Here is a 13,634-nt window from a genome sequence, read left to right on the forward strand (position 1 = left end):
GGCCTAGCACTTCGTGGCTGAGCTATTATTGCTCCTAAACTTTCCACTTCACAACAACAGCACTTACAGTTAACCGGGGCAGCTCTAGCAGGGCAGAAATTTGACAAACTGACTTGTTGGAAATGTGGCATCCTATGACAGTGCCACATTGAAAGTCACTGAGCTCATCAGTAAGGAAATAGCTGAATCCACAAATTTGAATGGGTGTCCACATACTTTTGTTTATATAGTGTGTATATATACAGTACCTGTCAAAAGTTAGGACACACCTACTCATTTAAGGGTTTTTCTTTATTCTACTTTGTAGAGTAATAGTGAAGACATCAAAACTATGAAATAAGACATATGGAATCATGTAGTAGCCCCCCCCCAAAAAAGTAAGTAGCCATATTTTGCCTTGATGACAGCTTTGCATACTCTTGGCATTCTCTCAACCTGCTTCACCTGAATGCTTTTCCAAAGGTCTTGAAGGAGTTTACACATATGCTGAGCACTTGTTGGCTGCTTTTCCTTCACTCTGCGGTCCAACTCATCCAAAAGCATCCCAATTGGGTTGAGGTCGGGTGATTGTGGACACAAGGTCATCTGATGCAGCGCTCCATCGCTCTCCTTGTTCAAATAGCCCTTACACAGCCTGGAGGTGTGTTGGGTCATTGTCCTGTTGAAAAACAAATGATAGTCCCACTAAGCGCAAACCAGATGGGATGACGCATTGCTGCAGAATGCTGTGGTAGCCAAGTTGGTAAAGTGTGCCTTGAATAAAAGAAATCGCTGACAGTGTCACCAGCAAAGCACACCATCACACCACCTCCTCCATGCTTCACAGTGGGAGCCACACATGCGGAGATCATCCGTTCACCTACTCTGCGTCTCACAAAGACACGGTGGTTGTAACCAAAAATCTCAAATTTGGACTCATCCGACCAAAGGACAGATTTCCACCGGTCTAATGGTCATTGCTCATGTTTCTTGGTCCAAGCAAGTCTCTTCTTATTATTGGTGTCCTTTAGTAGTGATTTCTTTGCAGCAATTCGACCATGAAGGCCTGATTTACGCAGTGTCCTCTGAACAGTTGATGTTGATATGTGTCTGTTACTTGAACTCTGTGAAGCATTTATTTGGGCTGCAATCTGAGGTGCAGTTAACTCTAATGAACTCTGGGTCTTCCTTTACTGTGGCGGTCCTCATAAAAGCCAGTTTCATCATAGCGCTTGATGGTGTTTGCGACTGCACTTAAAGAAACTTTCAAAGTTCTTGAAATGTTCCGCATTGACTGACCTTCATGACTTAAAGTAATGATGGACTGTTGTTTCTCTTTGCTTATTTGATCTGTTCTTGCCATAATATGGACTTCTTCTGTATGCCACCCCTACCTTGTCACAACACAAATGATTGGCTCAAATGCATTAATAACCTGTTGGGGCTAGGGGGCAGTATTGAGAATTTTGAAAAAAATATGTGCCCATTTTTAACTGCCTCCTACACCAACTCAGAAGCTAGGATATGCATATTATTACCAGATTTGGATAGAAAACACTCAGAATTTTCTAAAACTGTTTGAATGCTGTCTGTAAGTATAACAAAACTCATATGGCAGGCAAAAACCTGAGAAAAACTAAATAATTTTGTGGCTGTACTATTTTTTCGAGTCATTGTTAATAGATCACACAGTGAGAAAGGATTCATTTCGCACTTCCTACGGCTTCCACTAGATGTCAACGATCTTTATAAAGTTGTTTGAAGCGTCTATGATGAACAGAGACCGGATGACAAGGAAGAGAAGTTGACGTCCCTGGGATGTCGTCACTTCATTATTGCCGGCACCTGCGCATTCATGTGAGTTCATGTGAGGCGAGACATTCAAAAACGTTTTTCAAGACACAGGAGAGGTCGGGTTGAAACATTACTGATGTTTCACATTAAAAATGGGCCTAAAGATTGATGCTAAACAACGTTTGACATGTTTGAACGAACGTAAATAGATTATTTTTTTTACTTTTCGTCGTGACTTTCCCCCCCCGCCCTACTTTTGAGGAGCCTACCGAAGCGCTATCAACATGGAATAACTTGGAGTTATTTGGACATAAATTATGAACTTTGACGAAAGAAACCACATTTGTTGTGGACCTGGGATTCCTGGAAGTGCCAATGGATGAAGATAATCAAAGGTAAGGGATTATTTACAATAGTATTATTGATATTAGATGGTTCCAAGATGGTGCTAACCTGTATAGCCTAGCCTATTGTTCTTAGCACAGCACCCCGTTTATTGCAAAGTGTGATTTCCCAGTAAAGTTATTTTGAAATCTGGCAATGCAGTAGCATTTACGAAATGTTAAACTATAATTATTTGAATGACAATATTATAATTTACCAATGTTTTCGAATAGTAATTTTGTAAATTGTAACGTTGTTCACCGGAAGCATTTGAGGGGAAAAAAAATCTGAATTTCACCACTACTGTAAAATGCTGTTTTTGGATATAAATATGAACTTGATGGAACAAAAAATGCATGTATTGTATAACATAATGTCCTAGGAGTGTCATCTGAGGAAGATTGTCAAAGGTTAGTGCATCATTTTAGCTGGTTATCTGCTTTTGGTGACGCCTCTCTTTGAATTGACAAACCATTACACACAGCTATTTTCAATGTACTCTCCTAACATAACCTAACTTTATGCTTTCGCCGTAAAGCCTCTTTGAAATCGGACAATGTGATTGGATTTAGGAGATGTTTATCTTTCAAATGGTGAAAAATAGTTCATTGTTTGAGAAATTGAAATTATTAGATTCTTGCAGTTTTGAATTTCCCGCCATGGTCTCTTGACAATAAATCCCAATACCGGGATAAGATCCCCAAGAGAGAAATTCCACAAATTAACTTTTAACAGGGCACACGTGTTATTTGAAATGCTTTCCAGGTGGCTACCTCATGAAGCTGGTTGAGAGAATGCCAAGAGTGTGCGAAGCTGACATCAAGGCAAAGGGTGGCTACTTTGAAGAATGTCAAATATAAAATATATTTGGATTTGTTTAACACTTTTTTGGTTACTACATGATTCCATATGTGTTATTTCATAGTTTTGATGTTTTCACTATTATTCTACAATGTAGAAAATAGTACAAATAAATAAAAACCCTTGAATGAGTAGGTGCGTCCAAACTTTTGAATGCTAGTATATATATATACTGCTCAAAAAAATAAAAGGAACACTTAAACAACACAATGTAACTCCAAGTCAATCACACTTCTGTGAAATCAAACTGTCCACTTAGGAAGCAACACTGAATAACAATACATTTCACATGCTGTTGTGCAAATGGAATAGACAACAGGTGGAAATTATAGGCAATTAGCAAGACACCCCCAATAAAGGAGTGGTTCTGCAGGTGGGGACCACAGACCACTTCTCAGTTGCTATGCTTCCTGGCTGATGTTTTGGTCACTTTTGAATGCTGGCGGTGCTTTCACTTTAGTGGTAGCATGAGACGGAGTCTACAACCCACACAAGTGGCTCAGGTAGTGCAGCTCATCTAGGATGGCACATCAATGCGAGCTGTGGCAAGAAGGTTTGCTGTGTCTGTCAGCGTAGTGTCCAGAGCATGGAGGCGCTACCAGGAGACAGGCCAGTACATCAGGAGACGTGGAGGAGGCCGTAGGAGGGCAACAACCCAGCAGCAGGACCGCTACCTCCGCCTTTGTGTAAGGAGGAGCTGGAGGAGCACTGCCAGAGCCCTGCAAAATGACCTCCAGCAGGCCACAAATGTGCATGTGTCTGCTCAAACGGTCAGAAACAGACTCCATGAGGGTGGTATGAGGGCCCGACGTCCACAGGTGGGGGTTGTGCTTACAGCCCAACACCGTGCAGGACGTTTGGCATTTGCCAGAGAACACCAAGATTGGCAAATTCGCCACTGGCGCCCTGTGCTCTTCACAGATGAAAGCAGGTTCACACTGAGCACATGTGACAGACGTGACAGAGTCTGGAGACGCCGTGGAGAACGTTCTGCTGCCTGCAACATCCTCCAGCATGACCGGTTTGGCGGTGGGTCATTCATGGTGTAGGGTGGCATTTCTTTTGGGGGCCGCACAGCCCTCCATGTGCTCGCCAGAGGTAGCCTGACTGCCATTAGGTACCGAGATGAGATCCTCAGACCCCTTGTGAGACCATATGCTGGTGCGGTTGGCCCTGGGTTCCTCCTAATGCAAGACAATGCTAGACCTCATGTGGCTGGAGTGTGTCAGCAGTTCCTGCAAGAGGAAGGCATTGATGCTATGGACTGGCCCGCCCGTTCCCCAGACCTGAATCCAATTGAGCACATCTGGGACATCATGTCTCGCTCCATCCACCAACACCACGTTGCACCACAGACTGTCCAGGAGTTGGCGGATGCTTTAGACCAGGTCTGGGAGGAGATCTCTCAGGAGACCATCCGCCACCTCATCAGGAGCATGCCCAGGCGTTGTAGGGAGGTCATACAGGCACGTGGTGGCCACACACACTACTGAGCCTCATTTTGACTTGTTTTAAGGACATTACATCAAAGTTGGATCAGCCTGTAGTGTGGTTTTCCACTTTAATTTTGAGTGTGACTCCAAATCCAGACCTCCATGGGTTGATAAATTGGATTTCCATTGATTATTTTTGTGATTTTGTTGTCAGCACATTCAACTATGTAAATAAAAGTATTTAATAAGATTATTTCATTCATTCAGATCTAGGAGGTGTTATTTTAGTGTTCCCTTTATTTTTTTGAGCAGTATATATATATATATATATATATATATATATATATATTTTATATATTTCTATTCTATAATAGGAGTTATAAGTTCCACTCTGGGCCTATCGTGCATGTTTTAGACCTCTAAAAGCTACAAGGCTGTTTCACCACATTCCCTCTTCAGGCCAGGGTAACACTCTCACAGGGCTGGGTAATATATTGTGAATACTGGTATACCGGTATGGATTTTTACAATATGAAAGTTCAACTAATTGGACTACTTCACTGTCAGTTTTGGCCTAGATTGGTTGAGAATAAAACCATCCGAATGGAGAAAGTCTATTAACATCACTTAGAATTCATTTGTTGCCATTCTAGGGTCATGCACTACTCATAAAACATATATGTAATTTGTGTTATTCAGAAGCATAAAATACTGTCAAATACCGCCATACTGTCAAAAACGGGGGGAAAAGATTGTCATATGATATTTTGGCCATATCGCATATCCCTGTCACCACCGAGCTGAGATGTTTGCTCTAAAAAGAGGCGTAGTCATTGTTCTCTAGGTTTAGTCCTGTAGACTGCATGCCTACCAGGCTACATGATGTTTCAGGCATTGGAAATGTACATCTTATGACTACGTCTCCTTATCCACAGGATGTAACCATGACTGAACCTAAACAAATGCAGCTTCTTTTCAAGATGAATTCTGTCCTGATCACAAAGCAAAACAGAAATTACTATAAAGATCATGATGATTAATGGATTGAGGCATTTCTTGTAATCCAGCAGGATCATTATTTATGGTTACTCCTCTCTCTGGTCTGGTCCAGGGTCAACAAAGATAGCGGTAATGTTCCTCTACTGCCTCGGCTTAACTGCCAGATTCAATATATTGTGACGTGAGTTTGCACACAGTATATTGGTTTATTGACGAGGTTATAATTCTCTGGGACATTCTCAGCGACATGAAGATCCAAACAGTGTTAGGCGTGTATATGGGAGGCGAAGTCAAGCGCAGGAGAGTGGAGTATATTAAACAGGCGCACTTTAATACCGGTCAACAACGACAGCACATAAAACATACTAGTGCCACAAACACGGTCTAATCCAAAAGTGCAGCGCCTGACATAATAATCACGTAACAATTAACAATTACACACAAAGACATGATGGGGAACAGAGGACTAAATACATGTAGATTGATTGGGGAATGAAAACCAGGTGTGTATGGAACAAGACAAAACAAATGGACATATGAGAAATGGAGCGGCGATGGCTAGAAAGCCGGTGACGTTGATCGCCGAACGTCGCCCGAACAAGGAGAGGAGCCGACTTCAGCGGAAGTCGTGACAGTCCCCCCTCCCCCGGCGCGCGGCTCTAGCGGCGTGCCGACACCGGCCTCGTGGACAACCCGGAGGGCGAGGCGCAGGGCGATCAGGCCAGCGACAGTGAAACTCCCGCAGCAGTTCCGGGTCCAAAACATCCGCAACCGGAACCCAGCATCTCTCCTCCGGACCCTACCCCTCCCACTCCATGAGGTACTGAAGGCCCCCTGCCCGACGCCTCGAATCCAGGATGGAACGAACGGAGTACGCCGGGGCCCCCTCGATGTCCAAAGGGGGTGGAGGGACCTCCCGCACCTCAGATTCCTGGAGCGGACCAGCCACCACCGGCCTGAGGAGAGACACATGGAACGAGGGGTTAATACGATAATCAGAGGGAAGCTGTAATCTGTAACACACCTCGTTCACACTCCTCAGGACTTTGAAGGGCCCCACAAACCGTGGACCCAGCTTCCGGCAGGGCAGATGGAGGGGCAGGTTTCGGGTCGAGAGCCAGACCCGGTCTCACTGCGGTGACGGTCCGCGCTGGTTTTCTGGCGAAGTGCAGCTCACTGGAGGTGTACACAGGCGGCCTCCCATGTCTCCTCCGCACGCCTGAACCAGTCATCCACTGCAAGAGCCTCGGTCTGACCCTGATGCCACGGCGCCAGAACCGGCTGGTACTCTAATACGCACTGAAAGGGGGAGAGGTTAGTGGAGGAGTGGCAAAGCGAGTTCTGTGCCGTCTCGGCCGAGGGCACGAACGCCGCTCACTCCCCTGGCCAGTCCTGGCAATAGGATTGCAGAAACCTGCCCACATACTGGTTGACTCTCTCTACCTGCCCGTTACTCTCAGGGTGAAAACCCGAGGTAAGGCTGATCGAGACCCCAGACGTTCCATGAACGCCTTCCAGACTCTCGAATGTGAACTGGGGACCCCGATCAGACACTATATCCTCAGGCACCCCCTAGTGCCAGAAGACGTGAGTAAACAGGGCTTCCACAGTCTGTAGGGCCATAGGAAGACCGGGCAGAGGGAGGGACAGGACTTAGAGAAACGATCCACAACGACCAGGATCGTAGTGTTTCCCTGTGAAAGAGGTAGATCAGTTAAAACATCCACAGACAGGTGTGACCAAGGTCGTTGTGGAACAGGTAAGGGGTGTAGCTTACCTCTGGGCAGGTGTCTCGGAGCCTTACACTGGGCACACACCGAGCAGAAGGAAAAATAGATCCTCATGTCCTTAGACAAGGTGGGCCACCAGTACTTCCCAGTCAGACAGCGCACCGTCTGACCGATCCCCGGATGACCAGACAAGGGTGACGTGTGGACCCAATAGATCAACTGGTCACGGACAGCAGGCGGAACGTACATACGCCCGACCGGACACTGGAGGGGAGCGGGCTCTGTACGCAATGTACAGAGCCTGCTCAATGTCCGCGTCCAGCTCCCACATGACCGGCGCTACCAGGCAAGAGGCCGGGAGTATGGGAGTCTGATCCATGGGCCGCTCCTCTGTGTCATACAGCCGGGACAGTGCGTCTGCCTTCGTATTCTGGGAACCTGGTCTGTATGACAGGGTAAACACAAATCGGGTAAAGAACATGGCCCACCTTGCCTGACGAGGATTCAGTCTCCTCGCTGACCAGATGTACTCCAGGTTGCGGTGGTCAATCCAGATGAGAAAAGGGTGTTTAGCCCCCTCAAGCCAATGTCTCCACGCCTTCAACGCTTTAACCACAGCCAACAGCTCCCGGTCCCCCACATCATAGTTACACTCCGCTGGGCTGAGCTTCTTCGAGAAGAAAGCACAGGGGCGGAGTTTTGGTGGCGTACCTGAGCGCTGTGAGAGCACGGCTCCTATCCCAGCCTCGGACGCCTCTATCTCCACTATGAACGCCAATGAGGGATCCGGATGGGCCAGCACGGGAGCTGAAGTAAACAGAGCTCTTAGCTGCCCAAAAGCCCTGTCCGCCTCAGCCGACCACTGCAACCGTACGGGACCCCCCTTCAGCAGTGAGGTAATGGGAGCAGCCACCTGGCCAAAACCCCGGATAAATCTCCGGTAGTAATTGGCAAACCCTAAAAATCGCTGCACCTCCTTTACCGTGGTGGGAGTCGGCCAATTACGCACGGCTGCAATGCGGTCGCTCTCCATCTCCACTCCTGATGTGGAAATGCAATACCCTATGAAGGAGACGGCCTGCTGAAAGAACAAGCATTTCTCAGCCTTGACGTACAGGTCATGCTCCAACAGTAATCCAAGTACCCTGCGTACCAAGGACACATGCTCGGCGCGTGTAGCGGAGTATATCAGAATGTCATCGATATACACCACTACACCCTGCCCGTGCAGGTCCTTGAAAATCTCGTCTACAAAGGATTGGAAAACTGATGGAGCATTCATCAACCCGTACGGCATGACTAAGTACTCATAATTCCCTGAGGTGGTACTAAACGCTGTCTTCCACTTGTCTCCCTCCCCGATACACACCAGGTTATACGCACTCCGGAGATCCAGTTTCGTGAAGAAGCACGCCCCATGCATTGACTCAATTGCCGTGGCGATAAGAGGTACCTGTAACGCCCTGGCCATAGAGAGGGGTTTTTTGTTCTTTATTTTGGTTAGGCCAGGGTGTTACATTGGGTGGGCGTTCTATGTTCTGTTTCTATGTCTTTGTATTTCTTTGTTTTGGGCCGTTTATGGCTCCCAAATCAGGCACAGCTGAAGTTCGTTGCTGTTGATTGGGAGTCACACATAAGTGCATGTTTTTCCGTTGGGGTTTTGTGGGTAATTGTTTCTGTTTAGTGTGTTTCCCCTGACAGGACTGTGTTGGCTGTCAGTTCCTTGTTTTGTTTGAATAGTGTTACGGCAATAATTAAATATGTTGAACACTAACTCCGCTGCATTTTGGTCTTCTTCCGACGACAGCCCTTACAGTACCGGGTAACTGTACCTCACCGTGATTTGATTGAGACCTTTATAGTCAATGCACGGGCGTAGATCTCCATCCTTCTTCTTCACAAAAAAGAAACTTGAGGAGGTGGGTGAAGTGGAGGACCGAATGTACCCCTGACGCAGGGATTCAGAGACATATGTCTCCATAGCCACTGTCTCAGCTTGTGACAGGGGATACACGGGACTCCTGGGACGCGCAGCGTCTGCCAGGAGATTTATTGCACAATCCCCCCGTCGATGAGGTGGTAATTGAGTCGCCTTCTTTTTACAGAATGCGAGAGCCAAATCGGCATATTCTGGGGGGATGCGCACGGTGGAGACCTGGTCTGGACTTTCCATCTAGGTAGCACCAACGGAAACCCCTACACACCTCCCTGGGCACTCTTGCGACCACCCCATGAGAGCACTCTGTTGCCAGGAAATAGTGGGGTTATGATGAGCTAACCAGGGATGGCCTAGTACCACGGGAAACGCAGGACAGTCAATGAGGAAGAGTCTGATTTTCTCCTCGTGACCCCCCTGTGTCTCCATGGCCAGGGAGATGGTGGCTTCCCTGATTAGCCCGGACCCTAATGGTCGACTATCCAGAGCGTGAACTGGGAAAGGTCTAACTACAGGAATAATGGGGATCCCTAAACTAAGGGCTAACGCTCTGTCGATAAAATTCCCAGCTGCGCCTGAATCGACGAGCGCCGTATGCTGGGAATGAGGAGAAAAATCAGGGAAACAAACAGGTATAAGCAGGTGTTCAACAGAGGACTCTGGATGAGTGTGGTGCAGACTAACCTGGGGTGACGCCAGAGTGCCATGCCTGTTACCTCGACTCCCAGAGGAACCGACACCGCACTGAACGGCAGTGTGCCCTCTGCGGCCACAGATGGTGCACGTGATAGCTCCTCCTCCAGTCTCCCTATGCGCAGCCCCTCCCAACTCCATGGGCATCTGAGCGGGGGTGCTGAAAGATGGCACCAACAGAGCTCCCTCTGGGCGTCCGCGGGTGACCAGCAGGTTATCCAACCGGATGGACAACTCCACCAATTGGACGAAGGAGATGGTGGCATCCCTGCAGGCTCACGTCGGAGGTCCTCGTGCAGGCTGCACCGATATTGGTCGATGAGGGCCCTGTCGCTCCAGCCTGCTCCGGCGGCCAAGGTCTGGAATTCCAGGGCGAATTCCTGGGTGCTCCTCGTCCCCTGCCTCAAATGGAAGAGCCGTTCTCCCGCCGCTCTCCCTTTGGGCGGATGGTCGAAGACAGCCCGGAAGCGACGGGTGAACTCCTCGAAGTGGTCCAACACCACGTCATCTTCTCCCCACACGCCGTTTTCCCACTCCAGAGCTCTCCCTGAGAGGCATGAGACGAGGGCAGACACTCTCTCCCTTCCCGAGGGAGCTGGGTGCACAGTGGCAGGTAAAGGTCCAGTTGTAATAGGAATCCCTGGCACTGTGTGGCCGTCCCATCATACTCCCTGGGAAGGGAGAGACGTATTCCACTGGGACTGGCTCCGGATGGGACGGGTAGAGGCAACCCCGGTTGCGCTGGTCGAGGCACTGGAGAGACTTCCTGTCATCATGGCACCAAGATGATGTAACATAGCCGAATGTTCCTGGACGCACGCCTCGACTCCTCTAACCGGGGTACCTGCTCCTGCTGACTCCGTAGTTGGTGTGTAATTCTGTTAGGTGTGTATATGGGAGGCGAAGTCAAGCGCAGGAGAGCGGAGTATATTAAACAGGCGCACTTTAATACCGGTCAACAACGACAGCACATAAAACATACTAGTGCCACAAACACGGTCTAATCCAAAAGTGCAGTGCCTGACATAATAATCACGTAACAATTAACAATTACACACAAAGACATGATGGGGAACAGAGGACTAAATACATGTAGATTGATTGGGGAATGAAAACCAGGTGTGTATGGAACAAGAAAAAACAAAATGGACATATGAGAAATGGAGCGGCGATGGCTAGAAAGCCGATGGCGTCGATCGCCGAACGCCGCCCGAACAAGGAGAGGAGCCGACTTCGGCGGAAGTCGTGACAAACAGACAGCCCACCCTGTCTGCACTGCCTGTCCCAGTCAGATCACGTATGGCCAGGGCAATGTGTTTGGGTAGAGTAGGACTGGCTTCTCTCCCCTCTTCCTAGTCGGTGGTAGGACCAGGTCTGTCTCTGTGACTAAATACGTTTTTGGCTGTCAGAAGGCATTCGGTTTTCTGTTCTCTCGTTTCCACCTTTTACTTTTCTTATTCTAATTCCCTTTCCATTTCTCTCTTCACAGAACAATTGGATTGGCTAGTAAGTTGAGCTGAGCTCTTGTGGTCCATTCAACAGGAGCCGATGTGGAGCTTTGCACTCAGTCCATCAGCGTCAGGCTGAGGTATGTCTGGACATTAGAGTTTGTAGTGGTATTAGAGGCTGTGTGTATGATCCATGTGATTGGTCAATGGCCTGTTCTGCTTATCTACCCGCAGTGGGCCTGCACAGCCTGCAGCTGAAGAGCAGCTCAGGTCTGCATGGTCATTTCTCTTCACATACCATGGACTGTCAGACAAAGGGCAGGCAGGCTGCAGCAGCTGCTTAACACGACACAAGGCTGCAGCAGCTGCTTAACACAACACATTATCAAGCCAGAGAGTTGGGGCAAAATAGTGTTTTTCCCCCGAGGCCAATTATTCATGAGATGCAGCAGAGGAAGCAGTCAGGTCTCAGCAGGCAGAGGGAAAATTGGAAAATGTTGACAAACTGAGCTCTGTGTGCAGTGCCTGTGACAAGTTTCCACTGCACATGGGTTGTTTTTAACCCAGCTTTTATGTGCATGTCCTGTATGTCACCAAACCAGTTCATTCATAACACAGGGCCATAAATGAGGGAGAACATACATAGCCTACTGTAACTGTGAACTGTTGGAACATGTTATACTAAACAGGAAAGTTGGTATATAAGATGTATATAATTTCAATTTCCACCATCTTGTTCTCTCAACACTCTCACAGACATTAGTGCAAGTTGTATTGATTATTATTACACAAGTAGAAATAAGGTGAAAAACATCCCATGTGACAGTCCATCTAGATTCTAGATGTAGGCAGTATTATTATGACAAATCTAAGATCTAAGAGGAGTTGTGGAGTGAACCCCAAATTCAAAAATAAACCACACATGATGAAATCCTGCCTTTTACTCATCAATTGGTTCTTTATTTCCTGTTGCCTCCCTGAAAAAAAAGCTATTTCCTGTTGTATTTCTGAGCTGCATTTCATATTCAGTGTCTTTCAACTGCCTTCTGCATTATGTTGAAGTGCTGTTAGTGCCTGAAGGGATAGGACACCTCGGGACTTCAGTTCTATGTGCAATGCGTCTTCTATTATTCAGGGTGGTAATGCAACCCTTTATTTCAAGCAACACTAAGACTTGTAATTGTCTTTATCTCTGAACTAAAATAACTCTTTACTTCATACATCAGGTGCATTCACTATCAAGAAGTACACAATACTGGACAAAAGATCCATGATACTCCAACATGTAATTTTATTATATTGTGTGTACGTAGAACCACTTAAAATTGAAAAGGAAATGGAATGAATTGATTGCATAAGGTGGATGTACCTGTTGCCTAACATTCATTTATAGTTTACTCTTCTGCACTGGTATTGACTCTGCCAGTGTGGGATCCTAAGCTCTGACTCAGCCCTGCTTCATGTGCATTCCTTTTTCACTGAGAGGCACACACAGTATCTCTCTGGCGCCACTGAAAGCCACATCCTTTCATGCATGTTTGCCTGTCGCCCCTCTCCTTCTCCTACTTGCTCTGCCTTTAGCACACGTTTAGAAAGACCCTGTTTGCATGCACTGCAATCACTACCTTTTTTGTCCCTTTTATACAGAGCTGTCACCGAGATGTCAACTGCTAAGCGAGACAAACAACACATCCCAGAATCCCCCAGAAGTCATAGGCTCTGAGACGTGAGGGGTTCAAGACACATTGTTCAGTATGAGCTGGCCATTGCACATTCCCCAAACTCTCTTCAATTATACCACACAGTGAAGCTGCATTGTGAGGTTCCAGTAATGTAATCCCCCTAAATCAAAATGCAAATCAGGCCTATTCTCAATCGTGCACGCTCCCTTCTTTTTTGAAGATGGCTAGCTGTGATGGTGTTCTTGTGCTTTGTGTGGGAAGAAACCTTACTTTTACTGTTTAAGTCAAGACACAAAACAGGTCATAAACTCTACAAGTTCACTCCCTATGCCACACAGTTGTCAGTATGGGGAAAAAACTAATTCTAGTGCATCGTCTGGATGTATGGTAATATGATTATTGATAATAGCACATGTAAACAGTATATAATGTTACTGTATTGGAATGTTTGCCATAGAATGTAGTATGGGACATAATATGACATTTTATTCTGTCACAAAGCGATTAAGATTAATATACCAATCTTTTTTTAAAATGTTTTTATTTCACCTTTATTTAACCAGGTAGGCTAGTTGAGAACAAGATAAACAAGAGATGTTGTTGTCCCCCATACAGCTCCAAACTTCTCCAGAGTGAGAGGCCCACCAGGCCTCATGACAGGCCATGTGAACACTGTAAACCTCCCATCCAGCCAG

The sequence above is a fragment of the Salmo salar genome, chromosome ssa26 (assembly GCF_905237065.1).
Source record: "Salmo salar chromosome ssa26, Ssal_v3.1, whole genome shotgun sequence".
Lineage (NCBI taxonomy): Eukaryota > Metazoa > Chordata > Actinopteri > Salmoniformes > Salmonidae > Salmo > Salmo salar.